The sequence below is a fragment of the Schistocerca gregaria genome, unplaced genomic scaffold, assembly GCF_023897955.1.
Source record: "Schistocerca gregaria isolate iqSchGreg1 unplaced genomic scaffold, iqSchGreg1.2 ptg000169l, whole genome shotgun sequence".
Lineage (NCBI taxonomy): Eukaryota > Metazoa > Arthropoda > Insecta > Orthoptera > Acrididae > Schistocerca > Schistocerca gregaria.
In genome coordinates this window covers 11,973,210-11,986,148 of record NW_026061724.1, presented here as the reverse complement: position 1 = coordinate 11,986,148, position 12,939 = coordinate 11,973,210, and positions in this window count along the sequence as shown.

The window sequence follows — 12,939 nt, the reverse complement described above, 5'->3', positions numbered from 1 at the left end:
CTGTTTGAGACATTCTTCCCACGGAGGAAAGAGCGCATGGTGACTCTTGTATTCAATCCCGATGCAATTTCTGTGTTTCATCATTTCTCAGATTGTCAACAGATTGCAGAATGCCTCCAGATGTGCATCGGAAACAACTACCGGTCTTCCAGCGAATGATCAAAGCGTAGACTGTTTGAGAATTACTCCCATGGAGGAAAGTGCGGATGGTGACTGCTGTATTCACTCCAGATGCAATTTCTGTGTTTCATCAACACTCTGATAGTCCACAGATTACAGAATGCCTCCAGATGTGCATCGGAAACTACTACAGGTCGTCCAGCGAACGACCAAAGCGTGGACTGTTTCAGACATTACTCCCATGGAAGAAAGTGCGCATGGTGACTGTTGTATTCAATCCCGATGCAATTTCTGTGTTTCATCAACACTCTGATAGTCAACAGATTACAGAATGCCTCCAGAAGTGCATCGGAAACTATCACTGGTCTTCCAGGGAACGTTCAAAGCGTAGGCTGTTTGAGACATTACTAACATGGAGGAAAGTGCGGATGGTGACTGTTGTATTCAATCCCGATGCAATTTCTGTGTTTCATCAACACTTTGAATGTCCACAGATTATGGAATGCCTCAAGATGTGCATCGGAAACCACTTCTGGTCTTCCAGGGAAAGATCAAAGAATAGATTGTTTAAGTCATTACTCCCATGGAGGAAAGTGCGCATGGTGCCTGTTGTACTCAATCCCGATGCAATTTCTGTGTTTCATCAACAGTCTGATAGTCCACGGATAACAGAATGCCTCCAGATGTGCATCGGAAACTACTACTGGTCTTACAGGGAACGATCAAAGCGTAGACTGTTTGAGACATTCCTCCCATGGAGGAAAGTACGCGTGATGACTGTTGTATTCAATCCCGATGCAATTTCTGTGTTTCATCAACACTCTGATAGTCCACAGATTGCAGAATGCCCCCAGATGTGCATCGGAAACTACTACTGGTTTTCCAGGGAACGATCAAAGCGTAGTCTGATTGAGACTTTACTTTTATGGAGGAAAGTGTGCATGGTGACATTTGTATTCAATCCCGATGCAACGTCTGTGTTTCATCAACACTCTGATAGTCCACAGATTACAGAATGCCTCCAGATGTGCATCGGAAACTACTACTGGTCTTCCAGGGAACGATCAAAACGTAGACTGTCTGAGACATTACTCCCATGGAGGAAAGTGCGCATGGTGCCTGTTGTATTCAATCCCGATGCAATTTCTGTGTTTCATCGACCCTTTGAAGGTCGACGGATTACAGAATGAATCCAGATGTGCATCGGAAACTACTACTGGTCTTCCAGCTAACGATCAAGGCGTAGACTGTTTGTAACATTGCTCCCATGGAGGAAGGTGCGCATGGTGCCTGTTGTATTCAATCCCGAAGCAGTTTCTGTGTTTCATCAACACTCTGATTGTCCAAAGATTAGTGAATGCCTCCAGATGTGCAACGGTAACTACTACTGGTCTTCAAGGGAACGATCAAATTGTAGACTGTTTGAGACATTCCTCCCACGGAGGAAAGTGCGCATGGTGACTGTTGTATTCAATCCCGAGGCAATTTCTGTGTTTCATCAACACTCTGATAGTCCACAGATTACAGAACGCCTCCAGATGTGCATCGGAAACTACTACTGTTCTTCCAGGGAACGATCAAAGCGTAGACTGCTTGAGACATTACTCCTATGGAGGAAAGGGCGCATGTTGACTGTTATAATCAATCCCGATGCAATTTCGGTGTTTCATCAACACTCTGATAGTCCACAGATTACAGAATGCCTCCAGATGTGCATCGGAAACTACTACTTGTCTTCCAGGGAACGATCAAAGCGTAAACTCTTTGCGACATTACTCCCATGGAGGAAAGTGCACATGGTGACTGTTGTATTCATTCCCGATGCATTTTCTGTGTTTCATCAACACTCCGATAGTCCACAGATTACAGAATGCCTCATGATGTGCATCGGAAACTACTACTGGTCTTCCTGGCAACGATCAAAGCGTAGACTGTTTGAGACATTGCTCCCATGGAGGAAAATGCGCATGGTTGCTGTTGTATTCAATTCCGATGCAATTTCTGTGTTTCATCAACACTCTGATAGTCCACAGATTACAGAATGCCTCCAGATGTGCATCGGAAACTACTTCTGGTCTTCCAGGTTACGATCAAAGAATAGACTGTTTGAAACATTGCTCCCATGGAGGAAAGTGCGCATGGTGCCTGTTGTATTCTATCCCGATGCGATTTCTGTGTTTCATCAACACTCTGATAGTATAAAGATTAGTGAATGCCTCCAGATGTGCATCGGTAACTACTACTGGTCTTCAAGAGAACGATCAAAGCGTAGACTGTTTGAGACATTCCTCCCACGGAGGAAAGTGCGCATGGTGACTCTTGTATTCAATCCCGATGCAATTTCTGTGTTTCATCAACACTCAGATTGTCCACAGATTACAGAATGCCTCCAGATGTGCATCGGAAACTGCTACTGGTCTTCCAGCAAATGATCAAAGCGTAGACTGTTAGTGACGTTACTCCCATAAAGGAAAGTGCGCATGGTTACTTTTGTTTTCAAACCCGATGCAATTTCTGTGTTTCATCAACACTCTGATAGTATAAAGATTAGTGAATGCCTCCAGATGTGCATCGGTAACTACTACTGGTCTTACAGGGAACGATCAAAGCGTAGACTGTTTGAGACATTCCTCCCATGGAGGGAAATGCGCGTGGTGATTGTTGCATTCAATCAGGATGCAATTTCTGTGTTTCATCAACACTCTGATAGTCCACAGATTACAGAATGCCTCCAGATGTGCATCGGTAACTACTACTGGTCTTCCTGGGAACGATCACAGCGTAGACTGTTTGAGACATTACTCCTATGGAGGAAAGTGCGCATGGTGGCTGTTGTATTCAATCCCGATGCAATTTCTGTGTTTCATCAACACTTTGAAGGTCCACAGATTACAGAATGCCACTAGATGTGCATCGGAAACTACTACTGGTCTTCCAGGGAACGATCAAAGTGTAGCCTGTTTGAGAATTACTCCCATGTAGGAAAGAGCGGATGGTGACTGTTGTATTCACTCCAGATGCAATTTCTGTGTTTCATCAACACTCTGATAGTCCACAGATTACAGAATGGCTCCAGATGTGCATCGGAAACTACTACTGATCTTCCAGGGAACGATCAAACCGTAGACTGTTTCAGACATTACTCCCATTTAGGATAGTGCGCATGGTGACAGTTGTATTCAATCCCGAGGCAATTTCTGTGTTTCATCAACACTTTGAAGGTCCACAGATTACAGAATAACTCAAGATGTGCATCGATAACTACTACTGGACTTCCAGGGAACGATCAAAGCGTAGACTGTTTGAGAATTACCCCCATGGAGGAAAGTGCGAATGGTGACTGTTGTATTCAATCCCGAGGCAATTTCTGTGTTTCATCAACACTCAGATTGTCCACAGATTACAGAATGCTTCCAGATGTGCATCGGAAACTAACACTGGTCTTCCAGGGAACGATCAAAGCGTAGACTGTTTGAGACATTAGTAACATGGAGGAAAGTGCGGATGGTGACTGTTCTATTCAATCCCGAGGCAATTTATGTGTTTCATCAACACTTTGAAGGTCCACAGATTACAGAATCTCTCCAGATTTGCATCGAAAACTACTACTGGACTTCCAGGGAACGATCAAAGCGTAGACTGTTTGAGAATTACCCCCATGGAGGAAAGTGCGAATGGTGACTGTTCTATTCAATCCCGAGGCAATTTCTGTGTTTCATCAACACTCAGATTGTCCACAGATTACAGAATGCCTCCAGATGTGCATCGGGAACTAACACTGGTCTTCCAGGGAACGATCAAAGCGTAGACTGTTTGAGACATTAGTCACATGGAGGAAAGTGCGGATGGTGACTGTTGTATTCAATCCCGAGGCAATTTCTGTGTTTCATCAACACTTTGAAGGTCCACAGATTACAGAATGCCTCCAGATGTGCATCGAAAACTACTACTGGACTTCCAGTGAACGATCAAAGCGTAGACTGTTTGAGAATTACCCCCATGGAGGAAAGTGCGAATGGTGACTGTTGTATTCAATCCCGATGCAATTTCTGTGTTTCATCAACACTCTGATAGTCCACAGATTACAGAATTCCTCCAGATGTGCATCGAAAACTACTTCTGGTCTTCCAGGGAACGATCAAAGAATACACTGTTTAAGTCATTACTTCCATGGAGGAAAGTGCGCATGGTGCCTGTTGTATACAATCCCGATGAAATTTCTGTGTTTCATCAACAGTCTGATAGTCCACAGATAACAGAATGCCTCCAGATGTGCATCGGAAACTACTACTGGTCTTACAGTGAACGATCAAAGCGTAGACTGTTTGAGACATTAGTAACATGGAGGAAAGTGCGCATGGTGCCTGTTGTATTCAATCCCGATGCAATTTCTGTGTTTCATCGACCCTTTGAAGGTCCACGGATTACAGAATGCCTCCAGATTTGCATCGGAAACTACTACTGGTCTTCCAGGGAACGATCAAAGCGTAGACTGTTTGAAACATTGCTCCCATGCAGGAAGGTGCGCATGGTGCCTGTTGTATTCAATCCCGATGCAATTTCTGTGTTTCATCAACACTCTGATAGTCCAAAGAATAGTGAATGCCTCCAGATGTGGATCGCTAACTACTACTGGTCTTCAAGGGAATGATCAAATTGTAGACTGTTTGAGACATTCTTCCCACGGAGGAAAGAGCGCATGGTGACTCTTGTATTCAATCCCGATGCAATTTCTGTGTTTCATCAACTCTCAGATTGTCAACAGATTGCAGAATGCCTCCAGATGTGCATCGGAAACAACTACCGGTCTTCCAGCGAATGATCAAAGCGTAGACTGTTTGAGAATTACTCCCATGGAGGAAAGTGCGGATGGTGACTGCTGTATTCACTCCAGATGCAATTTCTGTGTTTCATCAACACTCTGATAGTCCACAGATTACAGAATGCCTCCAGATGTGCATCGGAAACTACTACAGGTCGTCCAGCGAACGATCAAAGCGTGGACTGTTTCAGACATTACTCCCATGGAAGAAAGTGCGCATGGTGACTGTTGTATTCATCCCGATGCAATTTCTGTGTTTCATCAACACTCTGATAGTCAACAGATTACAGAATGCCTCCAGAAGTGCATCGGAAACTAACACTGGTCTTCCAGGGAACGTTCAAAGCGTAGGCTGTTTGAGACATTACTAACATGGAGGAAAGTGCGGATGGTGCCTGTTGTATTCAATCCCGATGCAATTTCTGTGTTTCATCAACACTTTGAATGTCCACAGATTATGGAATGCCTCAAGATGTGCATCGGAAACCACTTCTGGTCTTCCAGGGAACGATCAAAGAATAGACTGTTTAAGTCATTACTCCCATGGAGGAAAGTGCGCATGGTGCCTGTTGTACTCAATCCCGATGCAATTTCTGTGTTTCATCAACAGTCTGATAGTCCACGGATAACAGAATGCCTCCAGATGTGCATCGGAAACTACTACTGGTCTTACAGGGAACGATCAAAGCGTAGACTGTTTGAGACATTCTTCCCATGGAGGAAAGTACGCGTGATGACTGTTGTATTCAATCCCGATGCAATTTCTGTGTTTCATCAACACTCTGATAGTCCACAGATTGCAGAATGCCCCCAGATGTGCATCGGAAACTACTACTGGTTTTCCAGGGAACGATCAAAGCGTAGTCTGATTGAGACTTTACTTTTATGGAGGAAAGTGTGCATGGTGACATTTGTATTCAATCCCGATGCAACGTCTGTGTTTCATCAACACTCTGATAGTCCACAGATTACAGAATGCCTCCAGATGTGCATCGGAAACTACTACTGGTCTTCCAGGGAACGATCAAAACGTAGACTGTCTGAGACATTACTCCCATGGAGGAAAGTGCGCATGGTGCCTGTTGTATTCAATCCCGATGCAATTTCTGTGTTTCATCGACCCTTTGAAGGTCGACGGATTACAGAATGAATCCAGATGTGCATCGGAAACTACTACTGGTCTTCCAGCTAACGATCAAGGCGTAGACTGTTTGTAACATTGCTCCCATGGAGGAAGGTGCGCATGGTGCCTGTTGTATTCAATCCCGAAGCAGTTTCTGTGTTTCATCAACACTCTGATTGTCCAAAGATTAGTGAATGCCTCCAGATGTGCAACGGTAACTACTACTGGTCTTCAAGGGAACGATCAAATTGTAGACTGTTTGAGACATTCCTCCCACGGAGGAAAGTGCGCATGGTGACTGTTGTATTCAATCCCGAGGCAATTTCTGTGTTTCATCAACACTCTGATAGTCCACAGATTACAGAACGCCTCCAGATGTGCATCGGAAACTACTACTGTTCTTCCAGGGAACGATCAAAGCGTAGACTGCTTGAGACATTACTCCTATGGAGGAAAGGGCGAATGTTGACTGTTATAATCAATCCCGATGCAATTTCGGTGTTTCATCAACACTCTGATAGTCCACAGATTACAGAATGCCTCCAGATGTGCATCGGAAACTACTACTTGTCTTCCAGGGAACGATCAAAGCGTAAACTCTTTGCGACATTACTCCCATGGAGGAAAGTGCACATGGTGACTGTTGTATTCATTCCCGATGCATTTTCTGTGTTTCATCAACACTCCGATAGTCCACAGATTACAGAATGCCTCCAGATGTGCATCGGAAACTGCTACTGGTCTTCCAGCAAATGATCAAAGCGTAGACTGTTAGTGACGTTACTCCCATAAAGGAAAGTGCGCATGGTTACTTTTGTTTTCAAACCCGATGCAATTTCTGTGTTTCATCAACACTCTGATAGTATAAAGATTAGTGAATGCCTCCAGATGTGCATCGGTAACTACTACTGGTCTTACAGGGAACGATCAAAGCGTAGACTGTTTGAGACATTCCTCCCATGGAGGGAAATGCGCGTGGTGATTGTTGCATTCAATCAGGATGCAATTTCTGTGTTTCATCAACACTCTGATAGTCCACAGATTACAGAATGCCTCCAGATGTGCATCGGTAACTACTACTTGTCTTCCTGGGAACGATCACAGCGTAGACTGTTTGAGACATTACTCCTATGGAGGAAAGTGCGCATGGTGGCTGTTGTATTCAATCCCGATGCAATTTCTGTGTTTCATCAACACTTTGAAGGTCCACAGATTACAGAATGCCACTAGATGTGCATCGGAAACTACTACTGGTCTTCCAGGGAACGATCAAAGTGTAGCCTGTTTGAGAATTACTCCCATGTAGGAAAGAGCGGATGGTGACTGTTGTATTCACTCCAGATGCAATTTCTGTGTTTCATCAACACTCTGATAGTCCACAGATTACAGAATGGCTCCAGATGTGCATCGGAAACTACTACTGATCTTCCAGGGAACGATCAAACCGTAGACTGTTTCAGACATTACTCCCATGGAGGATAGTGCGCATGGTGACAGTTGTATTCAATCCCGAGGCAATTTCTGTGTTTCATCAACACTTTGAAGGTCCACAGATTACAGAATAACTCAAGATGTGCATCGATAACTACTACTGGACTTCCAGGGAACGATCAAAGCGTAGACTGTTTGAGAATTACCCCCATGGAGGAAAGTGCGAATGGTGACTGTTGTATTCAATCCCGAGGCAATTTCTGTGTTTCATCAACACTCAGATTGTCCACAGATTACAGAATGCTTCCAGATGTGCATCGGAAACTAACACTGGTCTTCCAGGGAACGATCAAAGCGTAGACTGTTTGAGACATTAGTAACATGGAGGAAAGTGCGGATGGTGACTGTTCTATTCAATCCCGAGGCAATTTATGTGTTTCATCAACACTTTGAAGGTCCACAGATTACAGAATCTCTCCAGATTTGCATCGAAAACTACTACTGGACTTCCAGGGAACGATCAAAGCGTAGACTGTTTGAGAATTACCCCCATGGAGGAAAGTGCGAATGGTGACTGTTGTATTCAATCCCGATGCAATTTCTGTGTTTCATCAACACTCTGATAGTCCACAGATTACAGAATTCCTCCAGATGTGCATCGGAAACTACTTCTGGTCTTCCAGGGAACTATCAAAGAATAGACTGTTTAAGTCATTACTTCCATGGAGGAAAGTGCGCATGGTGCCTGTTGTATTCAATCCCGATGCAATTTCTGTGTTTCATCGACCCTTTGAAGGTCCACGGATTACAGAATGCCTCCAGATGTGCATCGGAAACTACTACTGGTCTTCCAGGGAACGATCAAAGCGTAGACTGTTTGAAACATTGCTCCCATGCAGGAAGGTGCGCATGGTGCCTGTTGTATTCAATCCCGATGCAATTTCTGTGTTTCATCAACACTCTGATAGTCCAAAGAATAGTGAATGCCTCCAGATGTGGATCGCTAACTACTACTGGTCTTCAAGGGAACGATCAAATTGTAGACTGTTTGAGACATTCTTCCCACGGAGGAAAGTGCGAATGGTGACTCTTGTATTCAATCCCGATGCAATATCTGTGTTTCATCAACTCTCAGATTGTCAACAGATTGCAGAATGCCTCCAGATGTGCATCGGAAACTACTACCGGTCTTCCAGCGAATGATCAAAGCGTAGACTGTTTGAGAATTACTCCCATGGAGGAAAGTGCGGATGGTGACTGCTGTATTCACTCCAGATGCAATTTCTGTGTTTCATCAACACTCTGATAGTCCACAGATTACAGAATGCCTTCAGATGTGCATCGGAAACTACTACTGGTCTTCCAGCGAACGATCAAAGCGTGGACTGTTTCAGATATTACTCCAATGGAAGAAAGTGCGCATGGTGACTGTTGTATTCAATCCCGATGCAATTTCTGTGTTTCATCAACACTCTGATAGTCAACAGATTACAGAATGCCTCCAGAAGTGCATCGGAAACTAACACTGGTCTTCCAGGGAACGTTCAAAGCGTAGGCTGTTTGAGACATTACTAACATGGAGGAAAGTGCGGATGGTGACTGTTGTATTCAATCCCGATGCAATTTCTGTGTTTCATCAACACTTTGAATGTCCACAGATTATGGAATGCCTCAAGATGTGCATCGGAAACCACTTCTGGTCTTCCAGGGAACGATCAAAGAATACACTGTTTAAGTCATTACTCCCATGGAGGAAAGTGCGCATGGTGCCTGTTGTATTCAATCCCGATGCAATTTCTGTGTTTTATCAACAGTCTGATAGTCCACAGATAACAGAATGCCTCCAGATGTGCATCGGAAACTACTACTGGTCTTACAGGGAACGATCAAAGCGTAGACTGTTTGAGACATTCCTCCCATGGAGGAAAGTACGCGTGATGACTGTTGTATTCAATCCCGATGCAATTTCTGTGTTTCATCAACACTCTAATAGTCCACAGATTGCAGAATGCCCCCAGATGTGCATCGGAAACTACTACTGGTTTTCCAGGGAACGATCAAAGCGTAGTCTGATTGAGACTTTACTTTTATGGAGGAAAGTGTGCATGGTGACATTTGTATTCAATCCCGATGCAACGTCTGTGTTTCATCAACACTCTGATAGTCCACAGATTACATAATGCCTCCAGATGTGCATCGGAAACTACTACTGGTCTTCCAGGGAACGATCAAAACGTAGACTGTCTGAGACATTACTCCCATGGAGGAAAGTGCGCATGGTGCCTGTTGTATTCAATCCCGATGCAATTTCTGTGTTTCATCGACCCTTTGAAGGTCGACGGATTACAGAATGAATCCAGATGTGCATCGGAAACTACTACTGGTCTTCCAGCTAACGATCAAGGCGTAGACTGTTTGTAACATTGCTCCCATGGAGCAAGGTGCGCATGGTGCCTGTTGTATTCAATCCCGATGCAGTTTCTGTGTTTCATCAACACTCAGATTGTCCAAAGATTAGTGAATGCCTCCAGATGTGCATCGGTAACTACTACTGGTCTTCAAGGGAACGATCAAATTGTAGACTGTTTGAGACATTCCTCCCACGGAGGAAAGTGCGCATGGTGACTCTTGTATTCAATTCCGAGGCAATTTCTGTGTTTCATCAACACTTTGGAGGTCCACAGATTACAGATTGTCTCCAGATGAGCGTCGGAAACTACTACTGATCTTCCTGGAAACGATCAAAACGTAGACTGTTTGAGAATTACTTCCATGGAGGAAAGAGCGCATGGTGACTGTTGTATTCAATTCCGATGCAATTTCTGTGTTTCATCAACAGTCTGATATTCCACAGATTACAGAATGCCTCCAGATGTGCATCGGAAACTACTACTGGACTTCTAGGGAACGATCAAATCGTATACTTTTTGAGACAACACTCCCATAGAGGAAAGTGCGCATGGTGACTGTTGTATTCAATCCCGTCGCAATTTTAGTGTTTTATCAACACTCTGATAGTCCATAGATTACAGAATGCCTCCAGATGTCCATTGGAAACTACTACTGGTCTTCCACGGAACGATCAAATGGTAGACTGTTAGAGACATTATCCCCATGGTGGAAAGTGCGCATGGTGACTCTTGTATTCATCCCGATGCAATTTCTGTGTTTCATCAACACTTTGAAGGTCCACAGATTACAGAATGCCTCCAGATGTGCATCGGAAACTACTACTGGTCTTCCAGGGAAAAATAAAATCGTAGACTGTTTCAGACATTTCTCCCATGGAGAAAAGTGCGCATGGTGACTGTTGTATTCCACACCGATACAATTTCTGTGTTTCATCGACACTTTGAAGTTCCACAGATTACAGAATGCCTCCAGATGTGCATCGGAAACTACTTTCGGTCTTCCATGTAACGATCAAAGCGTAGACTGTTTGAAACATTGCTCCCATGGAGGAAAGTGCGCATGGTGACTCTTGTATTCAATCCCGCTGCAATTTCTGTGTTACATCAACACTCAGATAGTCCACAGATTACAGAATGCGTCAAGATGTGCATCGGTAACTAATACTGGTCTTCCAGGGAACGATGAAAGCTTAGACTGTTTGAGACATTACTACCATAGAGGAAAGTGCAAATGGTGACTGTTGTATTCCATACCGATACAATTTCTGTGTTTCATCAACACTCTGATAGTCCACAGAATACAGAATGCCTCCAGATGTGCATCGGAAACTGCTACTTGCCTTCCAGGGAACGATCAAAGCGTAAACTCTTTGCGACATTACTCCCATGGAGGAAAGTGCACATGGTGACTGTTGTATTCATTCCCGATGCATTTTCTGTGTTTCATCAACACTCCGATAGTCCACAGATTACAGAATGCCTCATGATGTGCATCGGAAACTACTACTGGTCTTCCTGGCAACGATCAAAGCGTAGACTGTTTGAGACATTACTCCCATGGAGGAAAATGCGCATGGTTGCTGTTGTATTCAATTCCGATGCAATTTCTGTGTTTCATCAACACTCTGATAGTCCACAGATTACAGAATGCCTCCAGATGTGCATCGGAAACTACTTCTGGTCTTCCAGGGTACGATCAAAGAATAGACTGTTTGAAACATTGCTCCCATGGAGGAAAGTGCGCATGGTGCCTGTTGTATTCAATCCCAATGCGATTTCTGTGTTTCATCAACACTCTGATAGTATAAAGATTAGTGAATGCCTCCAGATATGCATCGGTAACTACTACTGGTCTTCAAGAGAACGATCAAAGCGTAGACTGTTTGAGACATTCCTCCCACGGAGGAAAGTGCGCATGGTGACTCTTGTATTCAATCCCGATGCAATTTCTGTGTTTCATCAACACTCAGATTGTCCACAGATTACAGAATGCCTCCAGATGTGCATCGGAAACTGCTACTGGTCTTCCAGCAAATGATCAAAGCGTAGACTGTTAGTGACGTTACTCCCATAAAGGAAAGTGCGCATGGTTACTTTTGTTTTCAAACCCGATGCAATTTCTGTGTTTCATCAACACTCTGATAGTATAAAGATTAGTGAATGCCTCCAGATGTGCATCGGTAACTACTACTGGTCTTACAGGGAACGATCAAAGCGTAGACTGTTTGAGACATTCCTCCCATGGAGGGAAATGCGCGTGGTGATTGTTGTATTCAATCAGGATGCAATTTCTGTGTTTCATCAACACACTGATAGTCCACAGATTACAGAATGCCTCCAGATGTGCATCGGTAACTACTACTGGTCTTCCTGGGAACGATCACAGCGTAGACTGTTTGAGACATTACTCCTATGGAGGAAAGTGCGCATGGTGGCTGTTGTATTCAATCCCGATGCAATTTCTGTGTTTCATCAACACTTTGAAGGTCCACAGATTACAGAATGCCACTAGATGTGCATCGGAAACTACTACTGGTCTTCCAGGGAACGATCAAAGTGTAGCCTGTTTGAGAATTACTCCCATGTAGGAAAGTGCGGATGGTGACTGTTGTATTCACTCCAGATGCAATTTCTGTGTTTCATCAACACTCTGATAGTCCACAGATTACAGAATGGCTCCAGATGTGCATCGGAAACTACTACTGATCTTCCAGGGAACGATCAAACCGTAGACTGTTTCAGACATTACTCCCATGGAGGATAGTGCGCATGGTGACAGTTGTATTCAATCCCGAGGCAATTTCTGTGTTTCATCAACACTTTGAAGGTCCACAGATTACAGAATAACTCAAGATGTGCATCGATAACTACTACTGGACTTCCAGGGAACGATCAAAGCGTAGACTGTTTGAGAATTACCCCCATGGAGGAAAGTGCGAATGGTGACTGTTGTATTCAATCCCGAGGCAATTTCTGTGTTTCATCAACACTCAGATTGTCCACAGATTACAGAATGCTTCCAGATGTGCATC